We start from the raw sequence: 20,114 nt of genomic DNA on the forward strand, positions 1-20,114 counted from the left end.
AGCCGGAGCCTCTAGAACCACAGACACAGCCTTGTTCTGTCTGTGCATGAAGGCAATAAAAATCTCAATTTGGAAACCTGTTAGCAGTACAAGTCATTAGGGGAGGTACTAAATGTTGCTGCTTTAATAGCTCACTGATCATTTAATAATGTCACTGCTGCAGAGCATGGTGGCACCATTCGCTCGCTTTTGTTTTGCTTTTTGAAATTCAGGGTCATTCCACTTTCAAGTGAGTGGATTATCTCTCTTTCCCCCTTTTGCCAGGCGCTGCAAACTGCTTTAAATAATTAGAAAAAGGATGGCTCCTTCAAGTTCACCATCTCATTTTCATAAGGTCCAGTGTCATTGCTTTGGAACTGGGAAGAGAAGCCGTGGTGGTGGTAAGGATTTGACAAGGGCAAAACAGTTAGCAGCCCCCACTTATCTTTGCTAAGTCCTGTGGGGTCTCTGCCAAGCAGATTGGATCTCTGTTTTTATGTCTCATCTAGAAGACAGCACCTCCATCAATTTGAAACACTGCACTGGGTTATTAGCTTGTGGAATACATCCAAGTTTAGTCCTAAGCAGGATTTGAAATCGTGAGCATTCAATCCAGAGGCACCACTGACCAGACCCACGCAAGTCTTTTGTTTCAGACGAACAGCTTTCAGTTATCCTAAAGACAGACAGAGGGGAAGAAAAAAAATAGAAGGCAGAAGGAGGGGAAGGAAAATGAGATACAAAGAGAAAGATGAATCTTTTTAATAGCTCAAATTAAAAACCAGAAGCAGCTCTTTGTTCGACAAAACTGAATTCTACATCAAATCTCAGTCTACCACAAAAACAATCCCATTATTTATGAAAAGAGCGTTATTTTGTGTGGGAGAGTCCCAGATGACTGTGGTCAGCTAGCATACTGTCACCTTTGCACAATCTCAGGAGAAATATGGATGAGGTTTTCTTGTCTGTTTATAACAGCTTCCATCAATGGATCAAACCCCTTCCTGACTCGAACAAGAGCTATAATGGAAAATAGCATTACACAGCTTTAAACCACGGTGTCGTATCATGCTTGGCCTGATCAGAACTAGTCCTCTATTTTAGCAGAGCTGTTTTCACCAGTTACTTACTTGTTTTGTTTCGCAGGGCTGACACTATTCTCTAATATATAATAGATGCTGCCCATATCACATCTAACTGGGGGGGCCACTTAAAGCAATGTGCAGTTGGGGCAATATAGAGACTTGGTGGTGAAGGTGAGAGGGAGAGGGGCTATTCTGTGGCTTTTTACCAGCATTTAACAGGGTGCGAGTCTGGGCGTTTCTTCCCGTGAGACTGTCACTCCAGGGAAACGAGATACAGGATGGCTAGTATATCTGGTTACATATTTCAAAATCATTAGCAAAGGAGAAAGCTTCTAAATGGGAGTGTTGGGAGGGGATAGGACTTACCCTGTCCTCCCTACTGACTTTTGAGGGAGCAGGACCTGACCAGGCGAGCACTGAAGGTTGAAGGTTGTTGATTTTGCTGGGCTGCAGGGTGCACGTAGGCATGATTTCTGGGGAGAGTTGGCCATTTCCAATGGGAACGGGGCTTTTCACAGCTTCAGGGTAAGTACCAGGCTCAATGTGGGAATTACTGGTGACACCCTCTCATGGTGTTCGGCGTGAACACAGCCAGCCTGGAAATAGCAAAGGGACTTTCCCCAAGAAGAGTATTTCCGTTCCCAACAGCCTCAGTTCCAGAGCCCCGGTGGGACAGATGCTTTTGGAAATGCAACGTAACAGCAATGATGAGTCTTCATTTTTATTCCTCTTGTGTTTTATGAGGGAAGGAACTGGGTGGAAAGATCCCTGACTGACTGTTTCAGGCTTTCAGGCCCTTTTCCTGAAATGCTTGATCGTGGTGGAAGAAATTACGAAGATGGAAGTTGTGCGCTATTCTCCCTGAGTAATCAGAGGTCTATAATTTTCCCTCCTCCTCCGAAAGAGGAGGTTGGAGAATAGGTATCTTGGAGAGCGCTGTTTTATCTCTGCCGGAGGGACTGTGCCGCAAGGACCACGCTGTATTTCCCTTGAACTCATTTCAATATCAGCGATTGCTTCTGCCCTTCTCATGAACTAAGCTGAAACAGGCAGATCCCAGCTAACACCTGGACATGGGGAATGGAGGGATCTCGAGGGACAGAAAGGAAAAGGCAAGAAGTGGAGGTCCTGCACAGGAACCAGTGCCAGGATAGGGTCAAGCACCCCCGATCCTCCTGGGGTGCTGCCATCGAAGGGCAGCAGAGACTCAAGGGGAGCAGAGGGGAGGTGATGGAGTGCCTGGGAACCCCAGCTCTCCCTCTGCAATGTAGCAGCACCAGCGAAGGAGCCACCCAACTGAACACATTTTGCTGCTGATGAAAACCTCCATATAATACTGAACTGCTACCACACGTGGCCATGAAAAGGGAGCACTTAATTCAACATGGGATTCGAGACACACAGATGGGGAAAGGAAAATCAGGCAGTCCAGAGCGAGCACAGAAACAGAGAGGAGCGAGATGTCTCAGACACCGCTGAAGTAACGCTGGAAACACAACAGGGCCACTGCCCATTTTTACCTCTGAATCCACAAGCCACTTACAAGCACTATGAGCATCATTTTGCAGGGGCGCCTCTGGCTGCTGCTCCATTATCCTAATGCCATCTTCACATTGCTCCCTGTAAGTTACTTTTTATCCATCTTACGGTCCCTCTACACCACTGGAGAGATGGAAATAGGCCCTCCTGTAAATGGTAATCTGGCCTAAACTATAAAATGACAAAAGAAAATGGTTTATTTAATATCTTGGCAGCGCTGACTCCTGATGAGGTTATCTAAGGGACGGAGATCAGAATCAAGCTTACAGCTGAAAAAGAAAAACCCAGAAAGGGTGAATTTCAACACCAGTATATTTTAACTCATGCTTCTATTGCATCAAACACCACTCTGTGTGTTGGTACACTTTTAAAATTATATACTTAAAATCTGATTATAACAGCTTGTATCAGATTGTCCCAAAATGAATTTGGGCCTGCATTTACTGGTCTCACATTAGTGTCCGAGGGATCTTTAGCTAGAGTATCAGGAAAACACTAGGATGGGTCTCTTCTTGTGACTTTAACGTTTCTGATCTTTTTGTATTGTTTAATTCTGGCCACTTTTCAAATCTCGGAAGGAGCTCTTGTGGATTAGCTGACCTCAGCTCTTTACACAGTCAATGAAAATTACAGAGCTGATTCCCTCTGATACACAGAAAAGGGATGAGGAGAAGGGAAGCAATTTCCAAGTGAAAATCCAGCATTCACAATCTTCTCCTATCACTGATGAATGTTCTCAAACTCACAAGGGAAATACAGCATGAAAATTTAAGTCTTAACTGTTTTTGTTTTCAGTTTGGTTGGAAATGCAAGAACAGTAAAAAATTTCCCATTCTAATTAAAACCCCCCAAATAGACTGGAAAATCATGAGCTGAACTTTTTGGGGATCCTCTTGGTCCCTCACATCTCAGCCCAGAAGCATGATGACACCCGTTGTTGCGTGTCTGACAGTTCCCATTAGACATTCCACTCACGGCTTTGTGCATAACATTCACCACCACCCAAACAAAATCGGTTTCAAGATAAATGGTAGAAAGAGTGTTTCAACACACCAAAGTGTGGATAAACCATTTTTCATCTCTAAATTGTTGGAAACTCACGAGTTGTATAAATCATAACTAGGCATCAGTAGTCTGCTGCATGCTGCATTTTCCCTCTTCAGCTGCAGCTTGCTTTTCGGGACAGGGAATATTCAATAGCTTTGACAAGAGCAATCCTAAAAAGAAGAAATTAAGAAATATGATTAAATAAGAAGTATGAGGAATTAAGAAATATGAGGATTGTGTTCCTCTGTGATATAAACCTGCATATAGCTGGTTTTTAAAGTTTTTGTGTAGAGGAAAGATAAAGGGAATTGCAGAATGCTGAGAGTGGTTGCAAGACTCGCGATGATTTTGGGGACCTTCCTCCCCTGGCTGGGATACCCCAGGCTCTTCTGGGTTCAAGTGCAACTATTTGTACTTGGGAGCATGGAAACTTGCTCTCCAGTGTGTGAACAGATGCAGAGGACCTCGTGGAACCCACCTTAGATCACCCATCTGAAAAAAGGACTCAGTCCAGGGGCTATTAGATGAGTTCAATCAGGATGCCTCCTCTTCAGGATTTGCTCAAAGACCCACTGTATTTCTCCTGCCTTCAGTCAGGCTTTGGTAAGTCCCTTCAAGACAAGGCAACATCTGCATTTGTAGTGGGAAAAATGCAGGAAAGAGACAACTTATCCTCAGGAACTGGCTTAGCTCCTCCCTCAGACCGTCTTGTTAAGAAAAAGGACCATGGCCTCAGAGGCTGTACTTTTAAAAACACTTGAAGTCTCCAAGTAATAGTCATGCTTCAGTGTGTTCAACATTTCAGCTGAGCTCAGTGCAAAGTGCAGTGATTTAAAGCTGGGAGATCAGGCGGGATTCAGCAAATTCAGAATTATTTATTCCTTTAGAGCAGAAAGTCTGGCTACAGATTATTTACTGCAAATGGGTCTGTTTGGGGGAGGGGAGGAAGGCGAGAGGGTAGAGAAGGGGCAAATTGATTGATTGAAATTTTTCAATTAAAACAAGCAGTTTTTAAAAAAGATTTAAGGCTTTATTGAAAAGTGGGAAATAATTCAAGAGTCTGGAGCCCTGCTAAGTGCAGATCATACAGATGAGGGTGGGGGTGAGGGGCGGGAAGGGGAGAAAAGCAAATTTTATTCTATGGGAGAATGGAGGTAAGAAATAACAAGGAAGAAAAGATATCATTATCTTTGTTTCTTCAGCTGCGTTAATGTATTTCTCTCCCTGAGTTATCTCCAGTATCTGCAAGTATTGATTCAGAATAAGGCACTGTGGTGTAGGCTGCAGGCAACAGAAAGCTCTGCTGGGAGCGGCACATTTCCAGGGCTGTCAGAGCACAAAAAAGGCCTGGGGATTGGTTTTGAAATGGGAACTATGCCTGGCCGAACTAGAGACTGAGCACCTGCCCTCTCTGCAAGGACCAGGCTGGGCTGGGGTGGCAGAGCAGGTCCAGCTTAAGGGATGAATCAACGATGAAGGTGTCTTTGGGTGCTTTGCTTGGGATTGAGTGGCACCAAAGGATGAGAGGACAACCAGAGTTAAATGAAGTAAAATGAGAAAGGACATCAGCTCATGAATGCCAAGACCTCATTTCTGCCCACATTGCTGACTCAGACTCAAGGGTCGATGCCACGCTTAAGCACAGGCTAGCTGCTGTAGTGGGGTTTCTTCCCCAAAGCAGGAACACACATGAGCTGGGCCAAAGCTCTCTTTACATCAGCTGGACAAACCTCATCTGTAGATGCTCACTCCAGAGTGGTGTTGGTGAACGGAAAGAAGAGAATTAGAGCTATTACTAGTAGGTAGAGAAACTAATGCTATTTTTGTCTTTGTAGGGAAGGAGTAAAATATTACTGTAATCTCCACACACACCCCCAATTAATTGCCTCTTTGCTATTATAATTCCCACTCCCAGATAAATTTAGCTTTTTCTAAAACAGTTGATTTTTCCTTTGTGTTTTAAAGTCAAGCTGGAATGCAGTGATAAGACACTACACATATATATGTATTTAATCTACACACACACAAATATAGTTATATATAGTCCCTGCCACAAATAACACTCCTCTGACTGCCATCACAAAGCCCTTGCTAAAAAAGCTACTCACCCAAGCTGGCTTGTTTTCCCACATCATGCCCCCAGAGAAGGATTGCTGGCAGCAGTGGGGTCTGCGTCCGGATAAAGATGCTTGAAAGGTCTGCAGCTCTCCCTTTCTCCACTGCCTGTCTCTTCCCCTTGCTTCTCTGATGTGGTGGGAATAAACCATTGCCAAACTTCAGATCCACCAACTCCTTTCATTGAAACAAAAGCCAACTTTGCTGAAGAAGCTGGAAGTACACGGCTATACAGTCAATGTAGGAGTGGCCCTTGATTTAGAAAAGGGGCATCTCAAAGCAAGTGCTTGAGAGGGGATTCAGCGTTAAATGGTGGGCCAGCTTTAGAGTCACTGCTTTTCTTGGAGAAAAGGGCTTTCATAAAAACATGCTTGAGACCCTAATTTAACCAGCAACCTCTGGATTTTATGAGAAACCTAAGCAACAACTTCGCATTTCTCAGTTTTCCAGAGTGTCGCTTATGGCTATAAAAATCACTTCCCCTTCAAACGCTCCTTATAGCATTGAGGCCAGTCTGCTGCACTGCTCCTTACTCTGGCACAGCGCCTATGCAACAAAATGAGAGGCTGGACTGAGAAACACTCCTAGGGGATAAAGATAACAAGTATAGGAGGCTGTTCGGATAGTTGGTTGGTTGGTTTTCGTAAACGCAATTCTTTTATATGACTTTTTTTCCTGGTAAACCTTCATAATTTTGAGGATATATCCTATTTTGCTATTGCCACAGTCTCACTATCTGCTTGTGTTGCTCATCTCTCTCTCCGTATGATTAACAAGAAATAATTCCAACAGCCCTACTTGCCTCCATTTACAAGATCCAGTATTGGCCTGGAGAATTTGCGCTGATCCACTGCTCAGGTGACACAGCAGCACCAGCCTCTGCACATCCTGGAGAGAGCTCCCCCTTCCCACATCCACTTCTGACACTGCCGTTTGCTTTGAATCCCTGGGGAATATCCACCCATGGATGCCAAATGACTTTTGCTGCGGCTGTGGACCCTGATGCAGAAGGCTGAGACAGACTGACTGACTCTTCACTGAGAAGCCCTCTCTGGTTGCTACAAAGCTGGATGGCCGAGTTGTGTCCCAGGCTCTTGCAAGAAGCAACATTTGGCTGTGGAATCACCAAGCTGAGTTAGACTGCTTCTCTGAAGTTGGTTTGATTTCAGCTTAATTGTCTTGAGGACTTTAAGAGCTTTGGAAGGATGATCAGAAGTCCAGAAAGCCTGAGGAGGAAGAACTGAAAAGTTTTGTGGTCTTTGGACTACAGAATAGCAAAGAGAGAGAGTCTACAAATAGGTAAAGGCTGCTGTAGAACAGGACGAACTTTGCTGCATCTGCTGGTTATGGGACAAGAAACAATGGCCTTAATTTACAATAAAGCAGATTAAGATTAATTTTTGGAGGAAACTTTCCAGCGATAAGACTAGCGAAACACTAGAAAAATATCTCCTGGGAAGGCTGCGGCATCCCTATCTTAAGACAGAATTAGGGAAACATATCAGGAGAGGGTAAAGTAGAGTTGATCTTGTTTGAGGACTGAGGGGTGGGCAGAGGGTTGCTCCTATAGCTCAGTTCGTTAGGTTCAGATCTTGTCACGTAGGAGCAGTCTCCACTGGGGTTTTTCTTAGTCCTTGACAAGGCAGATATGACAAATCTCTTCTTTTGCACTGCCAGGAAGAAAAGTAAGGGGCAGAAATTCATGCTTTTGTAGTCCGCAGGCCCCAAATGACCACCATAATGATCTCACAACCCATCTGCTATTGAATATTCAATCCCCCCCAATGGCATTATGTGCTACTGTCTTCAAGGGGATTGAATCCAAAGTTCCCTGCCCCACGTTCATCTGCTCCTTACCTGTGAATTCAAACACTTTTCTTCTTTAAAAGTCTCTCTGCCTTTTGCTGCTAATTAAAATATTAGTTGCACTCTGGCTTGCTTTTCCAAGAGGTCTGGACAGCATTGCAGGCAGTTCAGACAAACAAACAACCAAACAAACAGAATCCATTAGGAACTGCCACTGCTGACTGTCGCCCTTTCGCATACATCACATTGAAAAGGTTAATGCTTCCCAAAAGGGGTGGAAGAGACGGGTGGAGGGGAAGGGCAGGAGGGTTCCAATCCTGCGAGGACCAGATGTCAAAGATGCTCAATACCGCAAAGAATGGGCTCCCCGACGAGTAAGGCAATTGCCCATCCCTTGGCAAAGCTTCCCTTTGAGGGATCTATAATTTATTAGGGAAGGTGGAGTGCCGAATAAATTGTGCATAGAGATGAAGCAGTGATGATCGCTAACTCAAATCCCTAGGAGCTTGGCATTTTCAATCTTTAGCTCCCATTTGCGTCCCCCCGGTCCCTACTAAGTGAGCAAGCCAAAGAGCTGAATATCGACAAAACATAATGAGCTCATTGAGATCTAAGCATTGCAATTAGCAGGGTGGAATGGAGCAGAGGGGCTGGGAGGCAGACTGTAATTATTTATAATGTTGATAATCACTTACATGTAGTTAAAAATATAAATACATCCCAATGCTTGATGGCATTAACTACCCTTCAATTAGCTCCACGCCCAGTAAGTAAGCGATACCCAAGTACTTGCAGGAGAAAGGCTACAAGCCTCTGTATCATGGCTGTACTCACCAGGACCTACAAACTGTTGGTGTGGGTGGGTAGAAGAAGAGCATTTAAAGAAGATGCCATCATGATAGCTCCCATCACTAGCTAACGTTGCTAATGGAATTGTGGAGAAGGCCAGCTTAGACAAGTGGCTCATGTTTGTATAGTGGTAGATCCCCCTCTGCCACTTTCTTTCATAAATTTCATGAAACCCATCTTTTGGATATCCCTGCAGGTTCTCACCCAGATGATCAGAATTTACTTAAGTCAAGGGGTACTAGTACAGAGAGCCCCACCAGAGGTGAGGGGTCCTTTGCTGTGTGACAGGCCGGTATCTCTGTGCTGCAGTCTCAAAAGGAACCATGGTGTATTACAGAGCTACCTGAACTATCATTAGAAGCACTCAAACTACAGCATCATGTCTCTGCACAGCTCACCTCACGCTGTTTCTCCGTGCCTAAGCCAGCTTGTTTAAAAATAGCTTAAGTACTTTTGTGCTACAGGTATTTCCCTGCTCCTGAAGATTTTGACCAAAGCAACTCTTCCACAAGGTCATCCAGTCTGGATGATTTCAGAGATGGACAAGCACTTTCCTTCTATGCAATATCCCATCTCTTTGTGGATATTGAACCAAAATGTCTCTCTTACAAAAATGTAAGAGATGTTATGAAAGAGTTGGTTCAAATACAGTCATGTTTTGCCAACTAGAAGGAAGGGAGAACAAGCAGTGGAAAGCAGCAACTCTAAGCATAGGCAAGCTCTCAGGGAAGATTACATACTTGAGAACTGATCTGAGGATCAAAAACACACCTTCACCTGAACAGTAAGCAGAAGTGACCCCTATCATCTCCACAGTGCACTCCATTGGCGTAAAAGTAAAGCATAAGTCAACTTTTAATGGAAAAACAGATAAGAGTCAAACCACAAGGGATGGAGAGATTACTGTACATCAAAAAGAAAGACGTTTTGGTGTGGGGGAGTAGATAAAACCCCAATCTGCCTGTACCATTGATTTCCTTCCAGGTGAAGGGAGCATTTAACACACTGAGGTTAAACTTGGACCCTTCTCAGTGCAAATGTACAGAAAGGGCAGCAGTGGAGAAATGGTCACCAGAGCTTAGTACGGCAGCTTAATGAAAACATGGAAAATGTGGAAAGAAAAAAAAAAGAAAGAAAGAAAGAAAAAAAAAAGAAAAGTAGGGAGAAAAGAAGCAGACTGTATTGCAGTCGAACAAACTCTGAGAAAATACAGGCAGTGTTCAGTGAAACTGAAAGGGAAAAAAGCAAAACCAGAGTAAAAGGAAATTGTTCGAAGATAATTGAATGTATGTCCAAGTGCTAGTGTTTGCCAGCTAGCAATAAATACACTGCCTGCAAAAGCAAGTCACTGTAGGCAAAGGGAGGAAGTGCAAAAAGCAATCAGGGGGAAGCAAGAAGCATATGCAAGCAGGGCTGCAGTGCTGTAGGGTACAGGAACAGGAGATGAGGGCCGACAGGTTAGAGAATGAAGCTGTGAGGCTGGAAATGAGGCAGAACTATGTGTCTTGAACTGCATTCAAATAGGGCCCTTAGGCCTACCTCCAGTGTGCTGGAAACCTGAAGGAAAGGCAGCTGGACCACGCTGTAAGGGCCTGGCAGCGGTCGGGAGAGTTGATGTGTTTGGGACTGTGTTCTGGTAGAATAACCATTCAGTTTAGTAAGAAGGTAGGGGAAATTGATCCTTGCTCTGCGTATGGCTTCGCAGGGACTCAAGCAGCTAACAGAAATATATCTAAGCTATTCTAATAGACAAAGCGACAGGGGAAGAGAAGAGACAGGGAAAAAGAAAAGACAGGGAATTTCTGGCCTGTCTAGAAAAACCCTACAGAGAGCGGGAATAAAGGATTCTTTCACAAGAAATAGCAAACCAGGTCAGACCAAACCTAACCTACTCCAACAGCCTGTCTTTGACACCAGACAGCGTTCAAAGGAAAATATACGATATACTCCTAGTGAAGAGACCCTTCTCCTAGGATGAGGAGCACCATGATTGCTACCTCAGCAAGGTGCTGTCCCTGAGCTGAGCAGATCAGTTAAGTGCCCCACATAGCTTGGACACAGGACTAGACAAACATGGCTCAGCCATTTTCAGGACCAATTTCCCTTCTCTGTTGCCCAGAAAGCCTACTGAGAACGAAAGGGAATACCGCAGAGGCACAACTTCAAGTAAAAAGCCAAGAATCAACATCTGCTGCAGCAAATTCTTTTAAGTGGCATTTCCAAATGCAAAAATGAATGCAGAACTTATGAGGCACAAAGAGCTGCTAACAACTACCAATAAAACAGTATCTGCCAATAGTAAAAACCTTTGAACAACTGCCCAGCTCCTTCATTTGTAGGTGAAAACCAAGGTGCAAAAGGTGATGTGATGTTTCCAAGCCCACCAAGGAAATGTAGCAGCAGAAACGAGAAAAGGAACCATTTCCTCACTTGGTCTAAGAACGTGCCTGTCTTCGGTCAAGCTGATTCTTGCATGAGAAGAGACAGCCTAGACACATTGTCTGGTGAGGAGACCAAGTAGAGCATAGCATCAAAAACATTTCCAAGAATTTTTTCTAGGAGGAAGTCCCTTTGCTCCATCTACATTTGTGTTTGCTTTTCTCACAGTTTGCAAGAAATAAGCGTTCTGCTGGCTCACTTCTCACAACCACAAAGTGATGCCTCACCCACGTTCAGCCAAGGAAACAAACTCATAGAAGAGGACAGCCCGCTTCAAGCAGATCGCCTGTCAAAACATAGCTCCCATGAAGAATGGCTTGCAATTGAACAACCACCCAAAAATTGTTTGGCAAAGTAATTTTGAGCTGATGTAGCTGAGAAAATGTGGGTCTGTTTGCAGATCATTTGTCAGACAGAAGAGTATGCCAGGCTGATCAGAGAAGGCAGAAGCTGTCAGAGGAGCCACAGTGTGTCCTGTTGATGAAAGGGCACCAGAGCTGACACTTGACCTTTATTTAGGCCCTTCTGAGCACCTCAACCTGTACTTTTTTGCTTTTTCAGAACCACTTGAGCTGATTGCAATTTTTAAAAAAAAATATTTTATTTTTAATATCAACACAATTATAGATGCTTTTTGTTTTCCAAATCAGGTCTTTTCAGGAAAGAGCATGTGTTAATAACAGCTACTGTTTAAAATATGGAGAGAAAATTAAAAATAGGTCCTTTCCAATCTTGAAGCATGGAAACAACCTCAATATTTCAATGCTTTCGTTGCTAAAATTTTCTGTTATGCAACCAGATCAACTCTAATTATTTCTGACTAAAGCATTTGCTTTAGTAACACCTGATCTACAAGCCAAGGAAACCAACGGAGAGACTCTTACTTATTTCAGTGTGCTTTGGAGAAGTTTCATGTTGAGTTAACCAGTAAATGCAGCCAAAAACCTAGAGAACAAGGATGAAAGTAATTCAGGCTCCCCAAAAAGGAGTGAAGAGATTCTGGCAAGCAAAACCTGAAGGTGGGAAGGTGTCTAGATCAACACCCTTTCTCCTGCCTGTGATTCTTGCAGTAACCTATTGTATGTTAGATCAATTTATGATGGAAGAAACCAACTCAGCTGAGCCCGCTGTGGCTCCACAGCCCTGCTGTTCCTGTCCTGAGAGCCTCATTCATTTATTGCACTGTTTTTCATGCATGCTAAAATCCCCTTTATTCTCCTCTGTGCTGCTGCTGCCTTTGATTGCACAGAAGGGATTTCTAAATGCTTATTTACCACCACCCTCTTATAATTCCTGTATCTTGGAGGAAGGACAGACCAGTTCATTTTGAAGCAGGATGTTCATCTTTTCGACGGCTAGCATAGACTGGAGCATCAATAAATTAAGGCTTCTAGGGATTAATTGATTGGAACAAGGTTGGTTAACTTTATGACTAAATGGGAACTAATCTGCTAGCAGACAGACTGGAGCTGGGTTGCATTTGTACTCAGTGAGTTTGGGCTATGAAAATGAAAAATTGATGATGATAATAATAATACAAACAGGGACGCCGAACGGAAAAGGAAGAAGGAGGTTTTTCTCCCTAAAGAAAATGTACCCAGGCTCCGTTAGATCTGAAATGATATCTCCCTCAACCTCTTTTCTTTGTGAAAATCACTACTTCTGAAACAGAAATTCTACTGAAGGAAAGATCCTATTATCAGCAGCAGTCACATTTCACAGCAATGTGATTAACTGCCGGTCACATGGTCCCCTCGCTCACCACTTGTAGACAGCTCAATAATTTTAACGAGGAAAGAAGAGCGTCCTTTTCTTTCTTCCATCCTTCCTTCCTTCCCCTCCCCCTTCCCTTCTTTCTTCCTTTCTTCCTTCCTTTCTTCCTTTCTTTCCTTCCCTCCCCTCTCCCCCTTCAGACTTTCCTTACAAGGCAGGCAGTTGAAACTGACCCTTAAGGAAAACCCCACTGGGACCTGGATATCACTTATCAAGTCTAAATATGCTGTCCTGGTCCAGGTTGATGTGAAGTGCAGCAGCCACATCTCAGAAATCTCCCCCTTTCAGAACAAAACCAGTCACCTTGGCCAGGAAATGTACTACCTCCATCACAGTCACACTTCAATCACCAGCCTCTCCCTTGTCTCAGCTCCTGTCCTTGGTTTGGAGTATTTACAGCCCATCTGTCTGTCTCAAACACACTTCTCACTCAAGAGGGAAATTAATCTCTCCTTCTCTCCCCTCTCTGCTTTCTCTCTCCTTCTCCCTCCCCCTTCCCCCAACACTTGCAATTTGCCATGAACAGCTTCCCTTTTCTCATCTAAAATTCTCGATGACTTTGAAAATTGACTGCACCCACACACCTGGGCACGGCGAGAGATAATTGATTGCATTTTTATTTCGTCTCTTCCCTAAACTGTTTTCCTTGCTAATGGCCAGTTCTCTGCCATTTTTTTTTTTAAACTGACACTCTGTGTGAGGGACTGAGGGAAAAGAAGAAATAACCAGCTGCTGAATATTGTCTCTTCTGCCTCTCTAAGGAATTAAAAGCTCAGTGAGTGATGAGGATCTTACCTGGAGATGGATCAGATCTCACAGGGTCCAGGTGATAGAAAGCTTTGCAGGCCGACTGTCTGGGGCTTTGCAAAGGGATATGTCCTGTGGCACTGTTAAAAGCAAAGGTCACACAGGCTGCACAGCCAGGAACTAGAGTCACCTCCACATTTTCCTCTCTCACCGTCAAGCCTTAGGTTACTCACTGCTTCGGCACCCTCTCTCCAAACTGAACAGGCTCCCCGTTTTACAAGCAGAGAAACTGAGGCACGGTGGAGAAGGGTGATTTCCATGAAATCTCATGAGATGGGAGGCACCACAGCTGACAAAGCGCAGGACTGGGAGTTGAGACACCCTGCTTTTACATCCAGATCATCCAGCTTGGTATCAAGCTAGGACAGAGAAATGAAAATATTCAGATATGGACATCGTCCTTGGTTCTTAAATCTGAATAAAGGCTCTTAAAAAGACAGCCAGATTTCTCAGGTGAAATACTGGTTGTAATGTCCCTGACTCAGTTTCCCCATGATAATAGTAATAGACCAATTTAACTGTGAATCTGCCTCTCATCATCAGGAATTGGTGGCAGCTCTCTTTTGTTTTTCAGGCTGAAAGAATATCACTAGCACATTTGTTTCCAGCAAATGCCTGCTTCTCCTCCCATCCTCTTCATGTAGAAGAGTAAAAGATGAATCAATATTGGTTAATTTGATGAATGACTCAAGAAAACAAAGGCAGCCCTTCTGAACAGCCCACTAGCCAGGGCATAAGAGGCTGGGAGCAAAGGACAAATGCAGGAGAGAGGTACAAACCAAAACCCACAAGTCACTTAATGGGAGGAAACCTGTGCTATCTGAAGCTGCTCTAACTCCTGTGGAAATCTAACTGCAGAGGAGGTAGCAGAGACTATGGAGACTGAAATTAGGATGCAGGTATAAAGGATGGGTTCCATAGGAGGAGCAAAACGGAATTGGTGAAGCAAAGTCATCAGTTGAACCTAGAAGGCATCTACTGGTTAGGTGAATACTTCCTACTTGTATCTGACTCCTTGAGGTTTTGCTTCTTAGTAGGTAAAAGTTGCTCTTGCTGAGTGGTGACTCTTAATGCAGGAATGTGCTGAGGAAAAAGCACAAGTTTCTGGGGTGGTTGGGGCAATCCACCTGCAGCTGAAGGCCCAGCAAGATCAGTCTGGAGACAGACAGCAACTAAGGAGAAGCCACCTTTCAAGTGACAGAGTCATTTGACCCTCAAATCCTGACAGATGGGTTCTGCGTATCCACATTGGCTGGAGCAACCAAACACACCCCTGAGCGAACTCACATTTTTACCTTAGAAAACCAGTAATAAACCAACCACAGTCCATGGTTTAGGGGAGATCACGAGCATCTTATGAAGCATTTCTCTTTGAGAGTCTATGTCTAGCTATGCAGAGAATAGGAATGGGGCTGCTGAGGGAGGGAGGAAAAGGACTGGATTCAAATCTGCAGTTTGAACATGCCTCTGATTTCCATGCTATCCATGGCCAGAAAGATCCTGGTACTGAAATCAGCCTTCAGCTTAATCCTGTACCTGGGAGCTCAAGACTGAGGAAAAACTTGACAGAATTTGCAGTTGTACAAGATTTCTGCAGTGTAGATGACAGAAATCCCGTGAAGTAACCTGATTTTGCCAGATTACTTGCCAGAACCTAAAGACATTTTGGCACTATGCAGCTTAAAACCTACCCTGTGCTTTAGTTTCCTCTGAAGTCTATACAGCAAAACTTGATCCAAAAGAAACTTCTCCTTCTCAGTCCATGGCTATAACCTGTCTAGCAAACTGTATGTTTGCACTTATGTGGGCTAAGCCAATTTACCTCAAGTCTCATAAGGCCAAAGCTACTTTTAACGTTTTGCTAATCTGTAACAGACAGGAGCATCCTTCACTTTTAACCTTTCCAGCACAGATCAGCTGATTACATACATCAAATACTGGTGTCAGAGATGAGCGAGAGCAGGAACAGTGGGAAATAAGATTTAGCCCCCACCTTCATTTAATTTTTATGATCAAAATGTTTCAAAACCCAGTTATGTCCAAAGATATCCTCAAGTTGGATGAAGGTGTCAGGGAAAAACTGGACCCTTCTTTTTTCTTAGCCCATTGCAGAAAACAGAAAGGACAGGCTGGTGCTTCCAGAAAGGCAGAACAGGTTCCTAAGGAGCGCTTCCTGGGGATGCATCTCTGAAGGATTTCAAGGCAAGATTTACCCAGTAATAGCATTTAGAGGAGGGTGGATGATATTTTTAGGGACAATCTACGTTTGTTTGAACTATTCATCCTTTCTATACAAAACTGTTTCCTCTTCTATTTCAGTAAGTACATAGTTCCTCTCCAGTTTTATACTCCTAGATGTTTATATAACCTTCACTCAAGGATCACAGATTTAAGCATAAACATGTTTGATCCTTTCCTTTCACCTCATCCATGGATTTCTGTAACTGCAAGAATGGAGAAGTGCTCCCCAAGGCAAGCTCCCCTCTCATCAGCTTGCAGTGACCTCAGGTCACAACCTCTGGCTTTGCAAAATGTGTGCAAACACAAAATTTGTACAGGGCTGCAGTTCAATTCAGTTTTAACATTCCTTTTAAAAGTCAAACCTTCTTCTTATTTATTGTCAGTCTTCAGGCAAAAGCAACAATAATAATTTCTGGTGTGTTGACCTGCCGCGACCTGCCCAGCTTTCTTGGCTATCCCCAACATTACAAAAAAACATTTCCAGAGCTGGTGACTGTCAACAAGAGTTAACTTTTACTGGCCCTACACAGAGGTGCCTGATGGCCACCAACTGGCAATTTCTCTATTTGCTAACTGGAAATCAACCTTCCTTTTTCTCAGTGCTCCATTAAGAGGCACTCCTGAGCAAAAGGACCAAGAGATCCAAATCCCAGCACAGTGAGAAGCCTTCCTCTGTATCCAGCAGAAGCTGGATCAGGCTTCTAACCAGACAGTAATTAATTGAAAAGTTCTAGTCTTTAAAGCTAGCACAGGGCAGAGAATCATTCACAATTGTTAACCCTGGTGACGGTCTGCCAGCAGCTCAGCTCCCTTCCTGCCTTACAGCACTTTTTCTGGGGCCAGCCAGCTCCAACTCAAGCGCTGGATATGCTGCACTCCTGTGGGAAAGGAAAATCTTAAATTTGAAACCTAAAAGATGCAGTCTCCAATGGGCCACATGCCTCTGACTCTCTCAGCAAAGGTTTGTGTCTCTGCAGTCAGGCTGTTTTGTGGGGTTCTTTTGCAAATACGTTTCATACAAGAAGGGAAATGTAACAAGCAAACCATTTAATTAGCAGGTATTGCGGAAAGCAAGAAAAGAGCAATGCTGTAGAGAGTGACTGTATTTTATCTCCATTATTTCACACCGACAGAAGTGTTAGTGACAGCAAAAGAAGTAATAGTAATTCCTGAAAGAATAATTTAAAAACAAACAAACAAAAAACCTTAACAGCATCTGTTTATAGGCAGCCTGTAAAATGCACAAGGCCCTGCTTGGCCCAGACAGTATTTCATCTGTACTAGAACCGTCCTCTTTGGGATATCATATGAATGCAATTGATCCTTCCACCGAAACACAGGAGATTTACACTGATCATGCCCAGTCTCACTAATGAATGTCCCCATATGGCAGCAGGAAAAAACAGACTTTTGGAGAATCAGTATATACATTATGTACACAGATTATTTTTTTATATTTCTCCTTCCCTAACTAGAGTCCAAATGAACAAACCTTTTAATCTCTACAGGTATTCCAAAGCTTCAGTACCCCTAAGTGATCTGACCTTGGTTAGAGCCATGATGGAGTCACGGCCATGACTCCGCTGCAGTACAGACCTACCAGATGTAGGGTCATCACCTGAGGGTGACCAGCATTAAACCCGTGGCCCACCCAGTGCTGCTCTGCACAGACAGAAACCACAGCTTGCCCGAGTTGTATGTGACCTGAATATGGTTTGATGCCAGGACAACACTATGAAATCCAGAAAGATTTCACTGGTTCTCTGCCCAAAAAGGTTTACCGCTCTCATGGTGGTCGCAGATCCTTTAAAAAAGAACCAGATTTTCAATCCAGAGAAGGATTCAAATAGATCCGAGTACCTCACAAAGCCACAGAAGATACAAAGCCTGCCTGGGAAGTGAACATGGAAGTACCCACTGTAGCTTAAAATTCATGCTGCTTCCGTAGGCTTTGTCTTCTGGAGCAGGTGAGACCCGAGTGAGCAACTCTGCATGGAGCGCTGCAGTCACCATGCCATTAGTTAAGCTCCAAACCTGCCAGAGCTAACAGAAAAACGGTATGTAATTACTGTGTTTGCAAATGCAGGGATGTTGGGGCTCTTGTGTAAATAAAAGGTATCCTTATCCACAGAGAAGTGAATTTAATGACATTTAGTAGGAAGAGCTACAAGTACAGCGTGATGGAAATGTCAATTACCCTCTAAATGAAAAGAATCAGACCCTGAATATTCAAAGAGGAGGAGCCCATTGAGAAAGCATGTGAGAGAGAAAAGACAGCAGTTATTTAAAGTACAGATACCATCAGTATCTGATGCTGCAGGAGGCTTTAAATGAAAAGGAAGCAGAGAGATCCCAAAGGCCATCCTACAGACCTGCACAGTATTGCCTTCCAGATGACTAACACCAAGAAACGAAGGGAGAAGAGGTGCCAGAGCTCCAGCATCCAGCTCAGCTGCATCCAGGGAGACCAACTCAGATCTAAGTTTCTATAAAACACTAGAGGCTGGCAGGTGAAGATGATCTGTCTATGAACGGAGATGAAGAGGCATTTTAAGTCTGCGCCTGCGCTGGTCAAAAGCTGATAAACACATCTCACCTGTTGTGCCACAGGCTTTCATATGGACTGTGCCCAGGCTTTAGAGGGAGGAAGAAGGTCAGGTAGGCACCTGCAAAATGCTGGAGAAGGTCAGCTTGGAGCAGATGACCATATCCACTGTGCGCATCATGCAGCTGAAGGGAGTGTGGTGGTCTTAGGTCCATTTGTCAGTGGAAATGTGTCCACAAGACAAAACCTGCTGCTAGGGTTGGCACCCTTGTTGCATATTTTCACAGAGAGACAAGGCACTCAGTGGGCTATTGAGAGGCCTTTACTTTTCACCTCTAAATCTTGTCCCTCCAGATGAGGGCTAAGACACAGTGGCATGGGTAAGCTCTCCCGAGGATGCATTCTTTTGGGCTGTTAATTCAGCACTAAATTCACACACATGCACAACATTCTCATCAGAAGATATAAAAGCAATTCCTTGTATATGTCACACCATTCACAGCATCTCACAACCACTCTCTGGAGCATTCAAATACAGCACAGTCAGACCTACCAAGATTTAGAGACACTAGGTCACCTTTGAATCCACAGTTACTAGCCTTTCCCTACACCCTGGTGGCCTGGCTGGTAATGGATGTTTCAGGGAAAAGCCCAGAACCACAGAAACCGTCTCACACCGATTGCATTTTAGAGCATTGTGCTCTGAAAAAGACAGCCTGCACTCAACAGCTCTCCAGAGCAAAACAAGCTGGAGGCAGCTGAAAGCACCTGCTTCTTCAGGGAAACCTAGACCTGCCTCCTGGTATCTGGGAGAGATCCTTTTGAAACACCCAGCTGCAGCACGGTAAATAGTCTGTCTTGCTATGCTACATTCTCATTCAACTTGGGCAAACACTTCTGCTACGGCTGGAATACAGTGTTGATGACGCAAATTTCCTGAGCTAGGAATTTAGTCACTTGTGACTGTGCTGCTCGACTCCTACCTCTTAACCTCAGTCAAAATCCACTCATCAAGTCGATTCCTTCTTGCTATTTTCCATAAAGAATATAAACACCACTAAGTGACAACAGTTGGGTTTGCTCTGTTGACAGCTCTATCGATGTTTGCAACCATTCCATGACACAGTCAGTGGACACTGGGACAGAGAAAACCATGAAGTGAGGTCTTCTGATATTAAACCATCAGTAGTTGTGTGAAGAGCAACATACAGCAGGGCATTTGAAGTGTGCACATTCACACAAGTGCATTTCAGTGAGCATCGAGACTGTAATGCACATCCACAAGCTTTTTCATACAATATGCACAACGCAGCACCTGCATGTGACCGTGCCCCGCATTGGCTTGGCTGAGCATACCACAGCTGCTGGCCAGTGCCATCAAAATGGAATTGACCCACCTGGGCTTGTGTTTTCTTGTCTTGCTTCATGCCCGCTCATGGAACAAAGTGCCTGTCAGTTTAGAGACAACCAGTGCTTACCCTTTTCAAAGCCCCAATAGTAATGGAAAAGGTGAGAAAGAAAAAGAAACAAAATAAAAAAAAAACCCCAACAATTCACCTTAATGATACGGTTTGATTAAGAATTAAATGTTGATGAAAATTTGAAAGCTAAAGCCCATTTTTTAATTCACAGACCAGCTGCAGCACAGCGTGCAGAAAGTGGGGTTGTCTGTCTCATTTGCTAAAACACCTCTTTCCTAGCATGGTGATGACTATACTCTTCTGTAATTCAGTTTAATTGAAATTCTATGCCTGTTAAATTCTGAGTCCTATATTGATCAACATATGTCAACTGTGGAAAATTGTACTAAATTGTGTTGTGTTACTGTGCAGCAGTCAACTGTCCATTGGTGTCTGAAGTTAGTTTATTTCACCTACTCAAAATTGGAC

At 43.9% G+C, this 20,114-nt stretch overlaps 1 protein-coding gene across 1 annotated transcript in view; it reads right to left on the minus strand.

The window, feature by feature from the left end:
- The window catches only part of AGBL4 (AGBL carboxypeptidase 4), a 948,845-nt gene that overhangs the window by 15,948 nt on the left and 912,783 nt on the right, over nt 1-20,114 (minus strand). The gene's annotated exons all lie outside the window — the stretch shown is intronic.

This window comes from Numenius arquata, chromosome 8 (genome assembly GCF_964106895.1).
Source record: "Numenius arquata chromosome 8, bNumArq3.hap1.1, whole genome shotgun sequence".
Taxonomy (NCBI): domain Eukaryota; kingdom Metazoa; phylum Chordata; class Aves; order Charadriiformes; family Scolopacidae; genus Numenius; species Numenius arquata.